Consider the following 23,860-nt stretch of genomic DNA (forward strand, 5'->3'; position numbering starts at 1 on the left):
GTGGACTACATACAGTGTATTAGCATGTTAAAGTGCCCTGGAGAGGAGCCTTAAAGCAGGAAACTGGCTTGCTGATAGCTACATGGACTGTATAAAGGTTTGGAGGGTCCAAGCACTGTGCCCCTGCACAGCTGGTGTTGGATGCCAGTGCTCAGAAATCTTCATGCTACTTTTGAGCAACAAGCGAGTCTCTACTTTGAATATGAATGAGTGAAGTCAACTGCCCCTTAATTTATACACATTGCCAGAGACTGTCCCAGGGTTTGGAATTAAATACTCCAGCGCAAATCTCTTTAAACCTCCCCTAAATAAGAAATTATGCTAAAGCTCTTTGGTAAGGAGGTTCTCCCCCCTGTTGAAATAAAAATCAATTATGTTTGCTCTGCTGTGAACAATGTCGCTTCCTAGCCTTGCTTTCTAATTGGGTAATGCCTTAATGACCTGCTGGGAGGCTGTGATGCATTGCTTTGGACCCTCTCTGCAGGCTCTTAGACTACCAGTCAGATGTCAATGAAGCTTGGCTCAATAGGGGTTCTTTTTCTAAAATTCCATTATTCATCAGGGTTTATGCACTAAAATGATCACAAAATAAAACCTTCACATCAAGCAGAGTTAAATAGAATTATGGATGCTTTACCTCATTGTTAGACTTTGAGATTGTCACTGGATTAAAATTAGGTCCTTTTTTATTTGTTAAATTTGATGGAAACATTTTCTCGGTTTTGGGTTTTTCTGCTAAGAAGCAACTTTAAGGTGGTGGATTTTTTTTTAATAAGGAGGTGTATATGTATTTTAAATGAGTCTTATGTGTTCCTGTTTATTTTAAACCATGAAACTAATGTTTTAAAAAGTCTTATTCACTGTCAGTGAGTGATAAGTATCAAATCATTTACTTAATTTAATAGCTGCGTTGAATCATTCTGGTTTTCTGTCAGAACTGGAATAAATAAGAATAAAAAAATCTTACATTTGCTTTATATTTTCTTCATAATGCCTAATGGAGACCAGTAAAGTGGAATTTTAAAAACTGTTATTACAAAGCTGGTGTTTGAAGAGGAAAGCTGCTGGTTCTGAAGGACTTCTCTTCCAGAGCAATAAGGACTTCTTTCCTTTGCCCGGAGAAGATGCTTGCTTTCCATGATGACAGCCTCAAGCTACATAGCTGTAAGAAAGGCAAAATTAAGCTGGGAAAGCATCTTTCCTATTAAATATGTCCATATATACACACACACAGGTGTATGCAATTTGAAAAATAAAGTAAATGACATTTACATGCTTTTGTAGCTGCCTCAAGGAAAGTTTTATAGCTATTTAAACACAATTCTGTTATGCAGTGACAAATTAGGAGTTACCAGGGCAACTGCAGGTAACAATTTATTCATACTACCTCTGGAACACATCCACCTTCTTAACGTGACTGGCTGATGTGTTGTGTGCAATACATGTATTTCCAAATTAGTTAGGAAGTCAGTCATATCATTATGCATAAAATTGCACCTTTCCCTCAAGTTTATAAGGCTGGTGAAATGTACAAAATACCATGAGAAATAAGTAAAATGGGTAAATAAGTGAAAATTTTAATTTGCTTTGTGTTTTCAGGTCCATATCTTCTGGAAAGTTCTCTAATTTTTAAGCTTTAAACTTCTGGTTTTAAAACAAGGCCAGAATTAGTATCTCTTAGGATCTGCATCAGTGAGATATTAATTTTTCATCAGAACCCTCCCTCCTCAGAAAGCTGTGAGATTTTCTGCAGGCACCTCACCTTCATCTCTCACACTGAACTCACATTTTCAACAATCCAGTTCTTTCTGTCAGAGCTTCCATGTCCTTGTCTCCTGGTTAATACCATCACCTTTACTTTTAACAATTTTTAATGCTACGTTTTGTGTACTTGTCTAGCATACAGGCACATTCTATCATTTGCAACCTATCAGTTGTAACATATAGGATCTTCTCATCTTACTGATTATCTGTCAGACAGAGGGAAATGAATTGATGTTTCCTTCCACACATGAAGGAGATTGACACAGTTGTTTTCCTAAAACCTTGGAAAGCTGCATGAAACCATGATCCCAGCCATTCAGACAATACATCTTACTCCAGTATTTTTAATTTTTTTTCGTGTTTATGAAGGTTTCGTCAACATCTGCATCACTTCAGTTGTGAACCAGGTCATGAGGTGCAGTCCTAAGTAGAGTTTCCTGCTAGCAACATCTTAAAAAGCCCCTTTTCTCCTCTGCTTTTCACTGTTTAAACAGTCTGGCCAAAATGCTGCATTAAATTGTCTGCAGGGACAAACACCTGCCACACTCGCCACTGACTACGCAGGGTTTTCAGACCAGTGCCACCCAGTCCCCAGCTCTGGTCTATCTCTACCCCCAGCTAGAATGTTAAGTGTTGAAATCTCAGAAGTCTGCAGTTTCCTAACATGGAAATCCTGTAATCCTCACATGATGGATTGCACCTTGTCAAGAAAAAAGTGTATTTGGAATAATTGGAGACTTCATAGTCTAGTATTGATCAATTAAGCTGAGAGCATGAGCTGGAGATTTGGAATGCTACAGGCTCACCAAGGGTTGTTTTTAGGAATTTAGAGAGGTTTGTTAAGGGTTCAGCCCTCATGTTTGATCTGTAAATGCTAAAAAGCTGTTCTATTTTATAACACCATGGCCCCACCCCTATCATGTGAGAACCCTTCTCTGCACATCTAATTCTAATCAGTAAAGTAAATAAACTTGAACTTGGAATACTCTCAAGACCACTTGCTCATGTTTTCATAAACACTTAGAAAAGAACCCAAGTTTCTCGTAGCTGATATTAAAGCCTCAGCTGAAATACTCCTTCTGGCCGTCCCAAACCAGAGTTTCCTCCAGTACACACTTGGAGAATTACAGGACTCTGGAAGGTGACATGACACTCCACAGGAAGCCATAAAGTCTTCTCGCCCTGGCACACAGAAATGCAAAACATTAAATTACTTTTTTCATAACCCTTTTGGAGGTAGCTTTTCCACTTTCCTCTTCTTCCACCCCTCCACTCCAAGTATCTCTTTGGTCACTGGCCTTAAACAGTTGCATTTTAATGTTTTGTCAGGCACAACAGGAGAAAAGCCTGGCTACGATAAGAAATGGCACAATTTAACTACAAAAATTACTACACAAATTATGTGATTGGCTGGTATTGAGCTACGGTTTAAATGATTTTAAAAAACTAGTGGGTCACCTCACAGCACAGACCTATCTGCTCCCCAGGGAATCAAGGATTACATTTAATTTCGATTTGCCCAAGTTTTATGGAAGGCTACTCTCTAGCTAATGGTTGAAGTAACAGCAGCTGTTTGACAAAGCCAGACTAAAGACTCAGGCCCAAACCTAATCTTGACATAGGGAGATTTTTGCTTCCTTCAGTGTTTCTGGATGTAGTTTCATTTAAATGTGACAAAATTTCTTTATTAGTGCCTGAGAATTTATCTTCTGAAACAGCAAAACTCTGAGGGAGATCAGTGTTTGAGATTTTTCTGAGCTTGTTCAGTACTGAATTTGTTAAAATAGTACTTAAGTGATATCTAGTCCTGGTGCTGTCTTCTTTGAAAGCAGATGGGTCACCATGAAGGACCAGATGCTTAACTCATCCTGGATGAGGGAAAGAAAAAAAATATTATTCAGACAGCTTTTTATCTACCTGTGGAGCACTCCTTAGAAGTTTCCAAAGGAAAAAAAAAAAAAGTTTTAATGAGAAAATCTGTTAAATTCTAACTGAATTTTAAACATTTTCTATTTCTATCTTTGCATTTAGGTTTTGACTCTTCCATTTATCAATGACAAGAGGTGAGACCTACCGAAATAAAAGAACTGTTGTGGATTTTCAGCATTTATATGGCTTCCATCCCTTCTGTTCCACAGTCCCACTGTCTGTGAAATAGTAAAGAGAAATGTCCTCAAGTGGCAACTTTTTCTCTTCTGAGCAGGAAGGTTGGAGCAGATGACCCACTGTGCTCCCTTCCAACCACATCCATGCTGTGATTCTGTGATCAGTTTTTACACGTTGTAGAAAATGGGGCTTAGCTATTTAGTGATATGAGGCTTTCAGGGTTTGCACACTGAGCCATAATCAAACTCCTTGGATTTCTGAATTGTCAGAGATTGCTTTCTCTCCAGCCTGACTGCTGCATTCTGCTCCCCACTGATGTCCTGGGGGTCCCCCTGTGAACATCAGAGCTGTGTTACAGCCACACCCACCCCGGTGTGTCCCGTTAGGTCTGGACTGGGAAGTTTGGATGCAGCTAAAATGTCTGTGGTGTCTCATCCACTTGATCTCAGATTTATATCAGGGTTTCAGCTGATAATTTTGCAAACTTCTACAAGCTTCTCTAATGTCTTAAAAATGTCACCTTCCTTTTGTGTTAGACTGGGCTGTGATAGAAATATTTTGGGGTGGGGCTGAATGACAACTTCTCGTCTCTACTCTGCTTACAGAAATGTTGACATTATTAGCATATGGCTCCAAAGGATTTTGTTTTCGATCAGTGGATTTGTAATGAATAGTTTGCATATGATGTCATAGTTTTTTCCAGGCCAAGACACTACTGTGTGAGGTCATATTAAAAATCCTGAGCTAAATTCATAGTTACTATGTTAACTTTAAAAAGAACATTTGTAGGAAAGTAACACTTTGCCATTAGAGTGCTGGCATTTTCTGTGTCTCAGCTACAGTATTTGGTTTTGCAATCTCTCTACCAAGTAAAAGTCCTGTTGATACGTTTGCTGCAAGGTTGTTTTCTATGATAATATTATCTAATATCACCTAAAAGAGACTGGGATATCTCTGTCCTAACACAGGAGATATCAATTCCTGCCTTGACCAAAAAACTATCGTGAAGAAATGTAAGTACAGTGATTTCACAAACTTTCTGCTGTGTCCTTCCTGTTTTCTTTCAATTCATCTTGTAAATGGCTTTCTTTTATTGCTTTTAATTTCAGGAGCTGTTTGTGATTTGATGGCATTTTCTGATGTTCACCATGAGATGTCCTATGCTGTGGCTACATTAAGACATCAATCAGTGTGGTAGTTGAAAATCAGCTGACTAAAGAAGTTGGTGCTGAGGCTCCTGCATCCACACAGCATGTTCTTTGAAGACTTTTCTTCAGAATAAATTCAGTCTGGTCTCCTGAACTGAATGTCTACACCCCAGACATGGTGTGTAGCTGTCCCAAGAAGCAGCTATTGGTTCAAATTCTAATGGTTAACACTTGAAAATGAAATTCCAGTTCAGTCCTCTGGATAGATGTTTTTCAAATAAAGTGATTTTGTTGGGAAATAAAAAAGATTGAAATATGTATTTTTTAAAAGCTTAAATTTGGAAAATTATTTCAGCCAAAAGATAGAATTAGGATGACATTTTAACATATAAAAATATTTTATTTTATAGATAGAAACTTCCCAAATATGTTCCAAAATACTTCAGCCTGGGTTGAAAGATGTAGCTGACCTTCTTTGTTTTGATTTGATTTTGGTTGTTTTGTTTGTATTTTTGAATTCTTCCAAACTACCATCAGCTTCTGTTTCAGATCAATTTTTTCCTGATTTCTTTTTTTTTCTAACCCCCCAAATAGGAAAATTGATTTTTTCACTTGCTGTTTCTCCTATGCTTAATTAATTTCAGATGTCAGATCTTAAATTCTAATCTTCACCAGGGTAAGGCTGTGTCAAAATTTTCTGTAAAGCAAAAATTTTGGTAAACCAAAGCATTACATAAATAAAAGGAATAAAGCTCAGACCATAACTGCCTCAATGTTCTCATTACCAGCAGATTCTGCTTTATTCTAAATGGATTCTTGTGCTCTGCTTGTACTTCCAGCCCAAACCAAGAATTTCAGACACTTGACAAACACGGAGAGAAGTGAAGTGAAAGTGAACGCTCTTGCTCCATCTGAACCAGTTCCCCCATTTGCTGGAAAGGAGAATCTGATCAGGGGAATCTGGTCCTGCATGAGCAGAGCCCCAGGGTGAAGCCCAGGGCTCTGCTGGACACTTGGGTGCACACGTGGAGCACCACCACGCTTAGCTCTTTGCTTTGTGCTGCCCCTCCCTGCCCTTTGAGGGACTCCTTGGCCCTGCAAGGAGAGGTTCCCCCGCTGCCTGAGGCTCAGCCTCGTGTCCCAGTGCATCCCATTTGCTTTGGCAGCTCCGGCTAAAATGTCAGCGCTAAGAAAAAAAACTGATCAGCTCCTGCTGCTTGGCTCTGGAGGTGGGCACAGGGTAGGGCTCAGCTGCTGGTGGCCTTCTCAGGAGCCTGTCTGGCAGACCTTGGATATTGGCAGCCTTAATTCAAGCACATGGGTGCCTCTCTTTGCATCTGCACTCTCTCTTTGGAATGTATTTTGGAAAGGTTCTTTCGTAATTTACTGTACAAAGTATTGGAATATTTAGCAAGGAACAGCTCCTATGCTGTTAACTTGCAATCCCTTAACTGGAAATCAATCTAAAAGCTAATTCTCTTCTACACTTAGAACAAGTTTCATCGTTAGAGGATATTGAAGTGCTTTACCAGGGGGATGCTTCCTTTCTGAGGTATTACACAGAGATCTGGGTTTAAGGAGGTTGACTGATTTGCCCAATATCACAGTTTGGTGGCAAAGTTTAGCTCCCAACCCTGAGTCTAACTGATAGTCCTTGCTATCTCTCTCAGGAATTAGTTGATTTAAGCAGTGTCATAAAGCTGCATTATTTGAATGAGCTAATAATTCCGAACCACCCTGGAGGAGCTGGCAAATCTGCAGCAAAGAAAGAAGCATAGGAAAAACAGTTGTCACAATTTTACATCTGAATAGAGACAGGGCAAACTGCACCAAGCTGATGAAACGGGTAAAATGGTCCTACAGCAGATTTTTACTGTGCAATCCTGTTTGACATAATCAGTAGTGCTGGATTTTGTGGGAGCTGTTCCTGGATTTCATCTGCCTACAAGGAGACAGAAATGCTCTGCCCTAGGGAGAACAATTGAAGGGAAAAAAGTGTTTCTTAAAATCCACAGTAAAAACCTCTCTGCTTTATCTAGAGCTCATTAGAGAGTTTAAAGAAAACTCAATGTCGTGTTTAAATGCTTTTCCCCCCTTAGTTTTATAGATGGTTAAATGGCACACAGGTTGTGCTGTCTCAGCCATCAAAAGCTAAGAAAGGAGGTTAAAAGACCCCAGGGATCCTTCACATTAATTACTACCACTGTCAGTTGGTGTGAAACCATGTTTGTGCCTTTTAGAAAGGAAGAGTGTAATTTGTGCTTTCAGTTAGGGCTGAAACAAATCCTGCAGATACTGATGTATATACTCACATGTAAAAATGACTGATTTGTTTCCACTGAATTCTTGTAGTTAATCTGGAAAAAATTTATGGGAAACCCCCTCACCCTACCCCAATAACTCCAACTAAATTTTAGCAACCTGAATTGGCAGTCTGTAAAACTGGCTTGAATTAATTGGAAGCCTAATCCACGGAAATTAGCTAAAAAAATGCATTATTCACTCCAGTGTAGCAGCAGGGAGGAGAAATGAAAGAAGCAGAGAGGAAAAGCAGAAGCAGCACCTAAGGCAAAGGGCTGTCATTTGAATTTCATAATCGAGGGTGAGACAAAGACACCTCTTTGTCCAAGTAAACTACCTTCTGAAAGGGGAAATCCGAAGAAAACACAGAACTATGCAATCTGAGCATTGGGGCTGGTTGGACTCTGCATCTCCCATCATTTACAGTGGTGCACAAGAACAACCAAAGTGAAATGAAGTTTCTATAGCACAGCAGCACAGTGTATGGGTTGCATTTGCCACTCAATGTAGTCTAGTGTAGTCAGCCTGCTGAGAGAGACACACACGAAATAAAAAACTGGGGTCCACCACAGCAACAGAGAGACTGGTTTGAAATCTCTTCCCACACCTGCATTGTGCCCCATGTGAGGGCAGATCAAAAAGAGACATTATATGCAAGTTACACCTGGGTGTGTGCAGAGAAATGGCAAAGACTGAAAAGATGGAAATTTTCTAGAGTACATATTGACAATTATCTTGACAACTGGTAATTATCTGGTGCTACCTAACGAATGTATCTCAGAAGGCCAGAGGAGTTTGGGCTGTTTCATTGAATGGCCCAGGCCCTGTGCAGGAGACTGCTGTTAAAACTGGCACAGCAAGGTGGGAGAATGGCTGGCTACAGCTGAGACAGCTGGACTGGTCTCTGGGCTGAGACAGCACCAGGGCTGAGGGCAGGAAGGGGACAGGGGCATGCTGCTGGGCAGAGAGGGGAAGGGTTAACCCTTTTGGTAGCAGTGAGTTGGTAGATCAGCCCAGGTGTCATCTGAATCCCCATCTTAAACTGCCCTAGCCTTGTAGTTTCACTTGGCTGCATTAAACTTGTCCTAAAGTCTTTTGGTGCCATGTTGCACACTGCTCATGCTTTCCCGAAAGATGTCATTCAGTCTACAGGTGGGTACTTTGCCAGAAGAATTTGGCACATAGATACATGTTTATCTCAGGAAACCAGTGTTTCAAAGAAGGGAAATCTCACCTAGAGATGGGGAAACCAAGAACAGAGTGGGTCACAGAAACACAAAGTCTGATTTTCACACTTAGCAGCAGCAGCACAGAGAAAGTTAAAGCATGGTGTTGGCTTATTATTTTTAATTAGTATTGCATCCCCAACACACTACGACCTGCTTTTTTGCTTTGCCACATATCTATTTTACGAGGTGTAACCTCTCAGTGTCTGTTTCTGTCATCCATAAATTGTCTATGTGCAGTGATGCTGCAGGGCTATACACAGGTGTGAGGAGGAGGAGGAGGCTGTGCTGCCTCCCAACTCCTCCCTCATGCAGCTTGTAATTCCCACACGAAACTGCTCCTCTACCTACCTGTGCACACCTCACAGGGGACACCTGGAAGTTAATTAGTTGATGTTTGTGAACTGCTTTAAGATGAAAGTGAATATAAAATATCGGTGTGTGGCTGATGTCCTCTGATTTCATAAGAAGACATGTGCCAAATTCTGTACTAGTTACTTGATTTAAACTTACATAACTGAAGTTTTGTGTAGGATTTCCCATTCCAAGGGGAAATGATACCATGGTAGGATTTAATGAATTGTGTACCTACAAGAGCAATACAGCTCGCAAAATGCTTGGTCAACTGAACTGCTTGTCTTGTAAAAGCTCTGCTGCTCCTCCTTTCCTAAGCATGGTCAAACCCTTCAAATTAATTTTCACATGGAAAAGATGACAGTAGACATAAATGGAAACACTTGCAACTGTGTTGGATTGCAATTCTGGAATGCCTGGTTGTGATCCCAGGAATTTTACATTAGTTTTGTTCATTTGAAGGCTATCAGGTGACTTCTCTGGTTCAGGATCAGACCCTAATTACTAAAATAGTGAGCTTAGCATGGCACTTGGAGATATGCTATCATCTTGCTGAGGAAAGAACCTTGTCTGCTGCTTGATTTTAAGTTCTGCTGGATGGTACGATTAGCTCTTGATGTTAAGCTAAGTAAGTGGTTCATTCATCATTTATTTATACCAATGTTCATTGCTTGAATCTGGGTTTTTGGGGCTTGTACTGCAGATTCTCTCTCATTCCAGGAGTTTTCCAACCATCTGCATCTGGTGCTTAGGGCTGGGGAGCAGAGAAGGGGTGGCGGTGGTGTGCCCGGGCAGTGCTGCTCTGTGCTGTAGGTTTGTTCTGTGAATGCCCCTTCTACTGCAGGGGTGAGATGGAAGACCTGGGGAAAAAAAACAGATGGAGCCTCATGCACTGGAAAAATAAAACCAGCAGGGATGTAAATATGAGTGAAGGACTGCTAGTATGGGTGATCTTGTGGGATTTTCCTTGTAACCCAGGAAAAAATGGAGCCCCTTTTTTGAGCCGACCTGCAGAATAAACATTGAGATTTATTGTCTCTGCAAGAAAGTAACAGCAGTGACAAAGCACAGCTAATAAAGGAGAGAAAAAAAAAAAAGAGATAAGGAAAGGTGAAGTAGTGAGACAGGAAAAAAAGGGTTGAAAGACAAAAGGTGAAAAGGGAGAGAAAGGCATCAGATTTCTTTTGGCATCCATGTGCTCTGTATATAGAGTTTGAATATGTTTTCCAGAAGAGGATTTCCCCCTGCATTTGCAATTCAAAGCTTCTAGCAAATTCCACTGTTTCCCTTGGCACTTCTTCAGCCTCTGTGGATTTTCCAGTTCTGCTTTTTAGATGCAGTGCAATTGTCAAACTGTGCAGCTTTATTTTTTTCTTCCCTGAAGTAATGTGGCTTAAGGTGTATTGTGGCATGCCTTAAGTTTTTGTTTCAAAAACCAAAAAAGTGCAGGGACCTTGTTGCTGCCTTCTCTTCCCTTTATAGTTTAATTCATGAATGGTCTTTAGGACTACTTGGATATTTGACAGTGTTTCCTGTCTTTCTTTACTTTATTCCCTTGCATGAATAAGAGGATAAAAAGATTTGGGATTTTCCATAGTATGGGTAGATGGTGATATGCAGCTATAATGTTCAAGGAAAATACCAGTAATGGGGTGGTTGGGACATGCTCATAAAGATAAATACTGTCAAAGGGGAGGATGTACTTGGGATCATATGTAGAGAAATAGACACTTGCTGCATTGCTGTCTTGGGAACAAAAAGACTTCTACCCCACACTGCAGCTAATTCCATCTCCCCTGTATGCCTATCCAAAGTGTTGGTTTTGGCCAGTCAGCTTGAAATCACATCAATAAGAGGATAACAAATGTTGCCTAACAGTGAAGAGTACAGATGGTTGTTTGCTTTATTTTTACTTCTCCTAGTGTATAAAATTAATGAACTTTAATAGAGCTTTGCTTTACGTGCATGCTGTTAACAAGCTGAAAACATTTCATATTTGTCAAAGCAGGACTGCAAAAAAACCCCCTCTGATCACTAAAACCTGGATATCTGGAGACAATCTTTATGGTGGAGAGCAGAGAAGTAACTAACATGTGGCTCTTCAAAAGCCCACATGCAGTGAAGATGTGTTAAGAAAGTGAAAATTGTTTCAACTTGTTCCGAGGTGAAGTAGGATCCTGCTAATGGATCCATTACAGACATGCAACAAGGGTTTTCCTAATCACTGCTGTGATGGGCTGGTGAAAGTATTTGGGATAAGCTGCAGTAATAGCTAATTGTATGTAGAGGCCCAACAGCTCCACCAGGCAAAGGGTTTCAAAGGGCTGCATGGGAGAATTCGCTTCACAAGAGGCCCCTTTCAGATACTCTCCAGGTTTGGAGCTCCTTTCCTTTTAGTCCACATTCTGGGAAAGCACTTTTATAATCCTCCTTTAGAGTTATTGCAAGCAAATGCGGTGATGGTTCAATGAAAAAGCATGAAAACAGTGATGGAATTTCTTTTCTTTTTTCTTCTTTTTTTTTTTTTCTTTCTTTCCTAATAGGCCCTTTAGAAAGTCAGACCATATGTGTAGAAGCCTTATTAACTAGAGGCCAGGTTTGGAAAAAACTGTGGTAAATTACCAAGATGAATTTGAAAATAAACCTAGAAAACACAGATTTGAGTTCTAAATTGGTCCTTAAAAAAAAAAAAAAAAATCAGACCTATAATTGCTTGGTGTCTTATGACATTTTAAATAATGTTTGGTACAATCCTTATAAGACTGAAACTAATTAGGCAGAAAAAAAAATGTAAGGAAATTATTTGAATGCTGCATATTTCTTTTTGAAATAGCTTTCTTAGAAGAGAACTTTAGTTTTACATTCCCTGTATTTTACTGCGTTTATTGCAGAAAATGATTTTTGGTAGGCTATGTAAGTGTTCTGGATAATCTACATGTGAAATACATAAAAGCATTAAACTGTTTTATGTAGCTGAAACTTAGAGGAAGCTGGGGGTGGAGGGAGAAGCCATTACTTCTCCCTCAGTGCAGAAGGACTTTTTAAAAATAATTCTAAAATATACTTGGTTTGCAAAATTTTCTCTTTTTATACTTGTTCCTAACTTGTTACAGGGATGTGCATTGTACTTTGGGTTGGTTATTTTTTATTTTTTCCTAATAGTACAAGTAGAAAGGAAGAATAACTCAGAGAAACAATGGGCAAATCTTATGAAGAGTTTTATTCCCAGTTCAAATGAAGGACTCTGTTCAGATATGATCTTAATTTCCTGTGGATTAAATGACTTTTGTTCAAAGGTCACCAAAACCTTTAATTTTCACCTTCTTATTCATCAGCTGGTCACTTTGTGGAAGAGGGAAGAGACGAGCTGGTAATTCCGTGTTTAAATCACATGGATGGTTATATGATAATCTTGGGTGCAAACGTGGTGTATTTCAGAACAAGTGTGCACTACATGTCTATTGTGACTGTGTCCTTTGGAAAGATCATATTTATTGTTTTCCTCCCCAAACTGCTGTTAGTCACAACATGGTCCAGGTGGTTGAAGCAATACCTTTACTTTATTTTCCATTAATAACCTTTTCAGATTTGCCAGTGAACCTGAAAATTCTTTTGACAGAAAATCTGCTTAACGAGGTTTGCAGAACTGAAGTGTATCTTTAATAAAAAGACCTTGGGTTTTTTAATTTGTTACTGAATTAAATATAGCTGTTATTACTGACATCTCTTGGAAATTGCCAAATAGACCGTGTTTATGGAAAGCGATTTGAGAGTTATCAAGAAGGATAGCAGAATTTTGCATATTATACAATTTCTCTTAGATATTATAAAACGCACGTTAGCCTTTCTTCAAGGTTATAAAATCCTTAGGTTTTTCTTATTTTTTTTTTTAAATTCTGATTTCTCATGCTATGGCTTTTATCTGGCTGCAGAAGGGTAATGTTGGCTGTAACATTTTAACTGTTCCAACAGGCCAGTGTGGAACAACTTTGTCTTGTTATGGGTACTTTGCCTTTGAGATTTAGATTTTTTAAATCTTCCTTCAGGTAATGATTAAGAATTAAGAATTTGAAATGTTTTTGCACATAAGGATTTAGAAAAAAATCCTGAAATTGATTAGCATGTCTAAGATGGCAAGGAATATCTGTTTTGGTTTCTTTTGGGGGGAGTGCTCCTTAGAGACTGGGACCATTGAGGCTGAGAGGGACCCTGACACAATTTCACTCCATGTGGAACAGCAGCCCTGTAGTAATAAAGGATTCTTCTTTAGCATCCTTTTCTTGGAATGTATCTGAGTCCAAATATCCTAAATTAAAGAAAATGACAACATTTCAGAGGATAAATTAATTTTAGGCACGTATTTTTGCTGTAGTAAAAGGCAATGTTTATATAGAAATGTATTTTTCCCTATCTCGATAGTTTACTGGTCATGCTAATTGAGCACAGCTCTGTTTCTTGTGGCATCACACAAATTAGTTAGAAATTCTACTCTGAATTAACACAGATTTGGCTACAGATGGAACGGCAGGCAAGTCATCATCATTATTGTTTAAACCTATTAATGTTTACAACTGTTATTTTAAATCAGATTTGTTTTTAAATAGGATGATTGTGAGAATCTTTTTGTGTTTCAGAGATAAAAAAATGAATGAAGAGTCAGTTGTGGCACGATTTAAAAAAATAATAACAAAAGATTGCAATATAGGATCTCTGCTCTAAGATTTCAGTGATGTTTGTGGAAAAAAAGATTTTTCTATGATTAGTTTTTGTAGAATTATTAGTGAAAATCCCAGTAGCACTTATTGCCTTAGCTGCTGGAAAAATGGATGGATTGAGTTGTTTGTTAGGTGTGGAATATAGTGAACTCATGGTGTAAAAGCCTTTGATTTCTCAATTACTTCAAGCTTATCTTAATCAGGACACTGATTATTGAGCTCTCGATTTAGTCTGAATATCTTTTACTCTCTCCTAGATGTGACTGAATCCTATTGTATCAATTTCTTCTCTTCAAGAGAAGTCTGATTATAAATGTGGGCTAAGGAGCACGTTCAAAGGCCTGGGCAGGCACTGGAAACTTGGGGTTTTGGAGTCTCATGAGTTTTGCTGCTGGTGAGATAATGCCACGTTTGGCAAACAGCTGAACACAGCAGGAAGTGAGGTTTGGCCTCAGCACAGATATCAGATGATGAAATTGTATAAAGCCACACCATTCTGAGCATTGACATGTACATTAACTTCTGCACTCGATATTTTCACATGGATTCAATGAAAATTCTCCTCTGTGCTGGTCCTGTTTGTATTTTACAAGAAGCAAATAAATGACTGTTGAAAATAATAAACAAAAATAATCCCACAGGCTACAGCTCCCAAAGAGATTCTTCCATTCTGAAGAGGGGGTTTAATGAAGGGTAACAGCTTGCGTATGAAATGTATTTTTGCTTTCTAATTAGAGTTCCAATTAAGTGGCAGAATTGTCATTTTTTGCCCACTGAGCAGAGCTTTGCTTATATATTGGGTACTTAAGTTATTTTCCCTTTTTCAACTATGAAATTCCTTCCTCTGAAGTGTAATATTGATAAAGTGAGAGGGGGTTTCTCACAGATCAAGTACAGCTCAGCAGGCTGTCCATGCTTTCTTTAAGCTTTGATTTGAAAGTGATTAGTGCCATGTCTGGCAAACTAATGCCAATTTAAAACCCCTTCTGTTCTTGATCCCAGTTCTTAAGAGTTCATGGAAGGTACCTGTTGCAACAACTGTGTTTGCAATGCAGGCACACACACATTTAGAAAATATTCTGAGCACCAATCAGCAAGTAAACAACTTCTGGTCTTGTCTGATTGTTGCCCATAAAGAGGTTTATAAAGAAGAAAGAAATGAGGCTTCTGAGAAGCCTTGGTTGATTAAGAGCTCTGTTATTTGTGTAACAGCAATAAATACCGGACTGACTGAAATTAGTCACTTAACTAGTCATAGTGCTGATATTTGAAACTTTAGGACGCTTTGAGGTCAGGCTTCAAAGGTGATGCATTTGGTAAGTATAACTGCTGTTCAGTATTAAAATGTCAGAAATGTGATAACGAAACAACAGGACAGGGTATCTTGGACTTGATGGGATTTGCTCCTGCACATGGGTTACATGTGAATCCTTTCCTTTTATTATTTTAGGGAGTAAAGTCCTGTTTGACAGTTTTGCTTTTGGAGGGGTTTTTTCATGATGAATCTCTAACATCTGCCATTCAACTTATTTCTGCCTGGCCAAGAAATTGCAAGGAATTGTGCTATGTTAGAGTAGTTACATCACTACAGAGAGAAGATTGCTGAACTTGCAAACTACTTGTTTCTGCTGTGCAAGCATTCAATATTTTGCAAGATAACTTTAATAAATTTCATGTTTCTGTTTAGAGTGATGAGCCTAATAATGAAACAGATATTTAAAAGTTATTTTTAGTGAGCATTTAGCATGACCAGGGCAAGTTTCAGGCAGGTTAATAGGAGGTGAGAAGTTTGCAATGTCCTGAGGCATCCACTTCCACTGATCTTTCATATGTGATTAAATTGCTGTTTCTAGATGTAAATCCTGCCAAATAGCTGCTGGCTTTTTTTATATAAATTACACAGATGTAACAGGGCAGAATAAACTTGATAAGCTGTATGAAGGCAAAGTGCAAGTTGCTTATGCTCTTCTCTTGGTTAATTGCTTCTATTCACTGCTGAGCAAGAGCTCTCTCCTGTCTTTTTGCTGCTGTGAATTGCTTTGCGCATAAGCAGCTAGAGCTTAGAGAATTTTTTTTTTGTAAGAAGATGCAGCAAAACACTTCTGCTTCTATTCTTTGTCCTGTTTAAATTTATTTTTAAAAGCAAGACAGAATTTTGTCCTGTTCCTTAATCATGGGGTTCCTTTTCTGCTAGGCAGCCTTGGCTGATGTGTGGAATTTATGTTCTCACTTGTGAGATTGTGGAATAGGAAAAAGCAGAGTAGCAGGTAGCAATGTCAAATGACAAGCAGTTTGAGCAGAAGGGTCAGAAAAGCTGGAGAAGAAACGGAGCTGGTGTGCTGCATCCTGCTGTGTAGGAAATGTGGTGGCACAGGAGTGAGTGTACAAATACATCATCTTTCTGCAGCAGTCTTGCTGTGTGAGTGCTTTCGCCCGTGACCTTCTCCCTGCCATTTCTTTGGAGGGGAACAGAAAGGGACAGTGGGGATGGGGCAGAAAGAAAGAGCTATTCTCTCTGTGTGGAAGTCTGGAATTATTTCCTTCCCCATGATGGTGGTGTATTTTCAAAGGTAGCTTCTCCCCGCTGGAAAACAGAATTGGATGTCCAGTTTGGTCATTTTTTGGCGGTGTTCTTGAAATGCATGGCAGCTCTGAGACCAGGCACTGTGTGCTGAAGCTATTTAGACATTATGTCCTGTAGTCAGAGGTAATTGCCTCGAGTGCTGTTGTAGTGCCATGTGAAACTGGATAAACACAAACTGGCCTAATAGAACTTAAGTTAGTGTGAATAATACAACATAGGCAGAATGCATTCATGGCAACTTTCTAATTCTTCCACTCTGCCTTTTCACCTCTGCCTTGTTGCTCAGTGCTCTGAGGAGGTCCATGGCAGCCCCCTTGTACTGTTTGCCTTCCCCCCTCCTTGTGAGGCGAGGAGGAAAAGGCAGCTGCTCTTCCTCATAGGACTCCCAAAATGTGATGGGGATGAGTGCTGCCAATCGTCTCAGGGGGTGATTCTGAGAGTATACTTATACAGGTGGCAAGCCATGACTCTCTTCCTTACCTGGGGAGCTGTATACACATTTCCTGCTCTTTTCAGGCTTATTCAGCAGCAATGTGAGGCAGGGCACTGTGGCAGCACTTGGGGCTACTGAACATCTGGGTTGGCACTGAAGTCTGCAGCTTCTGCTCGAAGGACTTTGCATCAGAAGTTAACCCTAAACATTGCATCAAGACCAAAGTGACGAGTTTAGTTCCACAGACAGCAAAGAGGCTTTGTTTTGTTCCTCTCTCCTTCACTGCAGCCTCTTATCTGTGTCCTCTCTGGGACATGGGTATCAGTGCCAATTTTGAACCATTTTGATTTGTCAAAACAGGTCTCGCTGTCTGAATTTTCAATTTTTTAAAAAATCTTTGGTGTCTTTGTGTTACACAGTATTTGTTTTGACTAAGAGTCGTGTCACTTTGGTCTGAAAATGAATCTGAAAGTAATTCAAGTCTGTGCCAGTTTGGTGAGTGTGTCTTGCTGCTCTGTTCCCCAGCACAGTTGTTATCCCAGTGATATCTCTCATTTCTCTCAAGCTTTTCCTTGCTCTCTCTGAAAAAGGGCACTTTTTAAAGGCACACTTTCCATGCTAATATTCCTGCTCCATACTGCAGTTCTGATTGGAAAGAGGGGTTGAACTTCGCTGGTGGTGCATGTAGACGACATCAATAGCAAAGTCAGGTCAAGGCACTGTGGTCTTTACAGCCCCAGCACAAGGAAATAGCAGACAGGAGGGTCAGCCCAGAACGAGGACTGACAGAACTGAGAGGTTCATGGGAGAGAAACATGGAACTTTAAACATGGCTGGAGCATGCATGTCTCTGCAGAGATCCTGAACTCTGTGTTTTCCTGCTGAAACATGTCTGGGGATTGGAATGTGTGTGTGAATAAACAGTCTGACCTATGTTATTTCTTTTTAATGTGAGCCACTTCTTAAAGAGTGATCTCAGTGACAAACACACATTTACAGAGGTAGTCTCTGCTGTAGCTTTGAAAGAAAAGAAGTTTCCATGTCCTGCCCTCCTTTATCCCCAGGAACAAACTCAGGTGAAAGAGTCTTTAGTTGCTATGAAGTTCTAACACAACCTTGTAAAACAAAACCCTAAGGCCCTTCTCTTATCATCTCATTAGAGCCTTAAATGAAAGGAAATTGAGAGTTAAGGTTGTGTCTGGCTGAGTCATTGTCTCAGACTTACATCCGTGCAAGCAGATGTGGAATACTATGTGTTTAAGGTTCAAATGCTTCAAGCAATTTAACTATCCAGTCCTTAAAGGCATATAGGAAATACAATAATAAATATTGGCCATAGGGGTAACAGCCCTGTGGTGGAGGTGCCAACAGCCCAATATTTCTCCTCTTGCCTATGCAGTTTCTAATGCAATAACCATCACAGGAACTCTGTAACTATTCAATATTCCTATTGAAATAAGTTAAACTAAATTATAGCTGAATTCTGGCCTTCCTCAGTCTCATGATTGTTCGTGTTTTCTGGAGGGTGGGTTTCAGTTATGTTCTCTCACCAAAGTTATTAAATAAGTATTTAAAACAGGAGTTCCTCTGGATATGGTGTAAGTTGAGCCTCCAAGTGCAACGCGATGAAGAATTAATGGAGAAGACTAAACTCTACAACCTCCTTTCAGGCATAGGGAGTGATAAGGCTTTCCCTGAGCCTCCTTTTATCCTTCCAATTAGGGGAATTTGTATGTAATCCTTGACTTTTAATCCAGTTGACTCAGTACATCTTAGAGGCAACAGTTTGAAGGAGTCTGATGGACCTTTGGCTGTGTTTAATTTAAGAAAAATGGGCATTTTACTTGGGCTACACTCACACACTGATTGTGTGTGGCAATTTCAGTTTAAAAAAATTGTGATTATGCAAAATTGGCCCCCATTTTTATGGCCTAATTGAGTTTCATGAGGTTCCTTGACAGAAAAACTGAGAGTTGCCAGGGTTCTGCTTTTCATTGCTGTTGGCCTGTACTTGGGGAATAATATGTTTATGAAAATTAGAAAGAAAACAGGCATCCCACACAATCATCACATCTCACAAACAGATCCTCCTGCAGTTTCCCACTATCTTCATGCACCCAGTTTTCACACTAAAAGCAGACAAATACTGCTGAGGAAGGGTGAAAAAACCTTGAAACCACAAGGATGCCAACACCTGGAAGATAAGACAAGCAAGTTCAGGTTTGGCAGCCTGGTGTTTTAGGATTCTGTGCAATCACCTTTTCCCATTTCTGTGCTTTTAGACCTGGGAGTGTGGTCTGAGCCCCTGCAAAAGAGAGGTTTGGGGTTCCTGTCCCCCTCCAGACTCCCCCAGGGAAAATACCTGTCCGTATTTCCAGTACCTGCACAGGAGATGGCAAACTGATGGGAATTTTTGTGTTCACTTCAGCGTGTCTGTGATTCTATTTCTGACTGACATCCTAGATGAATTATTAGAATTTATTGTGTAAGAAAGTGCAGATTACTTTGTGTGAAAATGACACATGAACTGCCTTAATTAAATCCCAAGAACTGATTTATTTAAAAGAAACCCCCAAAATGCTGAAATTTGCAGGGTCATAGTCATAAGGAAAAAATGTGTGATTTGTTTAAAAAAAGTACACCAAACAAAACCCCAATTGTTTTCCTTAAATTGATTGCAAATGTGCAAGTATAAGTAACATTCGGGTTTCTTTAACAAACTCCCAAGTGATTCAGCAGTTGCCAAGGTAACAGTGCTACTTTTAATAACAAAAAAGAAAGCATATAAAACTTCCACACTTCTCATTGTCTAAGATAATGCTGCGCTGATGCTGTAATAACATTATTAGCATGTACTTTCTTTTACTCATTGAGAAGCATGTCTGGTTCATAAATTGGATGTACAGTAGCATCTACCACAGTGGGGTCTGGGCTCATCAGGGCTCCTGGATACTGCAGTGATGTCAAGAAATAAAAAAATATTTTCTTGCTCCAAATCCATTTCTTAGAATGACCTATTTGATTTTTGCTTTCTGAGGTTGTCTTTGTAGCTTGTGGTTGCCCTTTATTAGTTGGCTGAATAGTACCGATCTCTTTAATGCAAAAGTATCAACATAAGCAAGTCCTGCAGATAGTCTTCAAGACTAAGCTCTACCTCATGAAACATTGAGGATACTCTTATTATTCATGGAAAGATGTGCATTACTAAAGAAAATTCAATTTTTAGTACTCAAATTTAGTTGTTCCTGCATGTTTTAGAACTGCCCTGTTCAAGTCTAAATAGATGTCTTCTGTTGTGCTTTTTTTTTTGTCCCCCCCACCCCCCTTGAAATTTGAGCTTCTAGAGAACTTTGGCAGACAGCTCAATGTGGTTACTCTGGATATAAACTCCTAGGTCTGGGTGGATTATTTGCATTCTGAATACTTGACCTCATGTTTCATTCTAACTCAGTTTTCCACCACTCTATCAAGATTTTGGCACTTCACAAATGAGAGAAACCTGTTTCCCTGCTTATTTCTGGAATCAAATCTGTGATTTTTGAAGATAATTTTTCTTCTGGTCTCTGTAGTTGTGGCAATGAGCCTTTTAATAAAAAGGCAGAAAAAAGATTCAAGTGCCCTTCACTGGACTTGTGGATTATATTATTTTCTTTTCACAAAACAACCCTCTTACAGCTTTTTAATATTTCAGTTTTGAGGAAATTGCATGAGTAGTTATGGTCAACTGTGTGCCTCCATCTGGGGTTCTAGTTGCACTGGAGATACTAAAGGTTAATCTATGTTAATCTAAAGGCAGGCTATTCTAAATTAAAACAAACAAAACAACCTCCTCTCATGGGCTGAAGACATCAAATGTGGGAGGAGGAATCACTTGCTCATTTATAATCCTTGCCAGTACTGACTCCCTTGGCTGGTCATTTCTCACCAACACTTAATGACTTCAGGGGAGGTTCACTGAAGGATTAAATGACAGCTTCCTTTGTCTACAGAAGTGTCAAGTTCAATGCAATAATGTATTTTTGACTCTAATAATTAGGGAGTTCTCCCAGTACATGTAAGAGTTACTCCATTCTTTACAAAGAATGTATTATTTCCAGGACATCTGCCAGAGCTGCTGACTTGAGGCCTCCAAACCAACCCTGACGTGGACACAAGGCTCTGGACCAGTGTTCCTTGCTCAGCTGGGGTCATTCTGAAGGTCTGGAATAGCTCTTCTCTGGGCACTTTGGAGCACCCAGGGCCCAGAGGAGGGCATGGTTTTTGATGCACATCCTTGGATGTCACAGAACACCTTATAAAGCTGAACTTAATGTCCAGGGACATCTCTTTGTTCTAATCAGTGTTGCTGCCGGTACTTGAAACCCTCTGTTGTGTTGCAGATGTGAGATCATTAGTACCAACTCTGTCTTTGCTTTGATTGTGCAACATAGGTGGTGTCTAAAATAGAAAGATAGGATACTTTAGCATTAAAGCTGAGTGTGTCTAAATTATATTCTTAACTTTGTCTAGTGGTTTTCATTACATGAAATGAGAGGCTGCTTTATCTGCTATAATTTTATGAGCATATTTTATCCATGACAGCATCCATTATTCAATATTTATCTTAGGTTAGCTGTGTTAATAGAGAGAAACTTATCCTGCAGCAGAAAGTTTGCTGAATACCTTTTGACCCAGTGAAGTCTTCCTTTTATTTGGCCTATTTGCAGGAATCTGTTCCAACTTGATTTTGTCACTCAGATTATTTTTTTGCTTACAGGAAGATACTTAGGGGATTGTCTTTCCTGGTTTGCTTGCACAGTACTTAGGACAGTGTGGTCCTTGTCCCTTGTGGGGCCATCTAAGCCATGTTGTAAAGCAGGCAATGGGTTAGTGCAATGGAGCAGCATATCTGAGGAGCTTATTTACTTATTTTTTAAGAATTGTATTTCCAGGCAGGTAAAGGAAGAGCAGAGCAGTGGTGACCATTAATCATTATTATTTTATCAACTCTGCTCCAATCTATTATAGGAACAAACTGGAGCAGAGAGTATAACTGACTCAATTTACTGACTGAAATACAACAATACCAATTTCATCTCTGGACAAGATAAAGAGTTTATTAATCTTTTCCCCTCTGTTCTGTCAAAACTTACTTTTAGGATAAGTGTCTGGTGGGCTGTATTTTAAAAAGTGCAGAGCAGTTTTTTCTTCTCAACGGGCTTCCTGTTGATTTCCTAATTACTTAGGATTACAGTAGAGAGTGCTTGTGCTTTAAAAAAAATCCTCAACAAAACACTCTCTAAAATAAAACTATATCACATTCTGCCTCTTTGTCCAGACATGAATACACCAAAAGTGAAAATCTGCCATTTCCAGATAGACTGGTTGTTTCTTAGTGGCCAAAGACTGATGTAATAACAGACTGATGAATTCAAGATGTAATTTTTCCCATCTTTATGGCTTTAATGTTTGGCTGGCATTCATCCTCCTGTTATCTGGTTTTACCTCAGTGCAAATATTGATAATATTCCTTATACAAGAGTCAGTCTGTGGTCTTCCATTCTTCCTTTATTTCACTGCAGTTGTCTGTTGGGTGTGTTAACACCATGAAGTCTGTGGCTTGGCCCCAGCCTGCAGCAAAAAAGAAAAGTGTGTTTTAGTTTATTTTTTTCCTTTGGCATTTATTGGTAAAGAAACAAGTATTTTGAATTCTCTGATTCTCCTTTGTCAATGTGCAATTCCTGTGCTCAGCAATCACTTTCTGAGCAATGGCCTTGTTCTTTCCTGTTCTTTGCTGAACACAACTGGGAGTTGATCTGCTGAGGAGGTGTCACTGGGTATTTTATCTGCTAATGTTTATGCGGGTGATCAGCACCCTGTCTGTCACGGGCAGACATTCCACATCTCACTTTGAAATGCAATGCAGTGTCTGGACCCAATCAAGTGATGCTGGAAAGAAATGCTCAGACAATGTGTTGGAGGAAAAGGAGCTGGGAGGGCTAAGAGGGAAAGGTTTAAATCGGTGTCAAATGGCTCTGAGTTTTACTTGGATTGATGGGCTCCTGCAGATTCATTAGTGCATCTACCAGTAGGATGCTGCTACATTAAAACACAGGCCTGCCCAGCCTCGGATGGAAAAGCAGGAAATAGCCTAAATCCAGCCAAGGACTGAGATATCACAAACTTTTGTCCTTGCCTAATTAGGAGTAGCACTGGACTAGTAGCCTGGAATATACAGACTAAGACTTTCTCATAAAACTGCATGCTCAGCAGGAAAAAAAAAAGTAGGAATTACTATTATTTGAAATTATACTTGGCTCTGAATGGAGCACTCATATTATTTAGGTGTTTTATTACCAATGATGTAGTGACATACTTGAATTCAGAAGAAGCTTAGGTGACATTTTGATCAAGTTTCAATCGAAAGTGATGCTGTTTGGGGCCAGAGCTGGAAAATACCGTGCCTTTATTTTTCAATTGCAAATGAAACTTGCAGCACTCATAGCTGCTATTCACTGCTTTAGTCAGAAGCACGTTTTGTTTATTTCCAACATGAGCTGCTTGCTAACTGTTCTCTCCTGCTATCCACCCTTTGTGGTGGATGCCTTTTCACTTGGCTCACAGCATATGACTTTTTTCTGGATGGATGGCAGAGGTTTTTTCCTCTACTGCCTGATTATTTTTCTGAACGACCAGTTAAAAATAGGCCATTCAAGCCATTTTAAGTTAACTTCAAATAAATCCTGAATCTTGTGGCATACTGATATCTGTAGAACTGTTCTTGTTTGGAAATCCTTCAAATACCCTGTCACCACCTTACCAATTAGTAACACAGAGCAGCACAACCCAATGCTTGTATCATTGAAATCACTTGCTAACAATTGATTCCAAAGTTTGATCAGCTCTATCAAGCAAGTAAAATTTGCTCAGACCAGTGGAAGGTAGTTGTTTTAATTAAAGAATACAGTTGACTCTTAACCAACCTAAGCTGTTCTGTTCTGAAGAGATTTACAGTCTCATCATGAAAGCCTGAAAGGGCTGATTATGATAGCAGCAACCCCTTTTACCTGAGAAGTTACTTAGAAGAAAAGACAGACTGGTCACAAGGTCTAGACCTGTGTTGGGAGCAGAAAGTTAATGGAATTCAGCTTTCATGGTGTTGGAATATGGAAAGATGATGATACTGAGAGGTGCTTAGTATGTGTAGACAATACACTACTTAAGGCTGCAAAGAATTCAGGAGTAAAGAT

General features: G+C 39.5%; 1 long non-coding RNA gene across 1 annotated transcript in view; it reads left to right on the top strand.

Annotated features, from left to right (window-relative positions):
* The first annotated feature begins 11,204 nt into the window (after positions 1 to 11,204).
* The window catches only part of LOC136297008 (uncharacterized), a 39,273-nt gene continuing 26,617 nt past the window's right edge, over positions 11,205 to 23,860 (top strand). The window contains exon 1 of the long non-coding RNA XR_010723062.1: positions 11,205 to 11,273. This is a non-coding gene — a long non-coding RNA (uncharacterized lncRNA). The remainder of the gene's footprint in view (positions 11,274 to 23,860) is intronic.

Source organism: Chamaea fasciata, unplaced genomic scaffold, assembly GCF_029207755.1.
Source record: "Chamaea fasciata isolate MVZ Bird 193981 ecotype frontalis unplaced genomic scaffold, bChaFas1.0.hap1 SCAF_14, whole genome shotgun sequence".
In the NCBI taxonomy this organism is placed as follows: domain Eukaryota; kingdom Metazoa; phylum Chordata; class Aves; order Passeriformes; family Sylviidae; genus Chamaea; species Chamaea fasciata.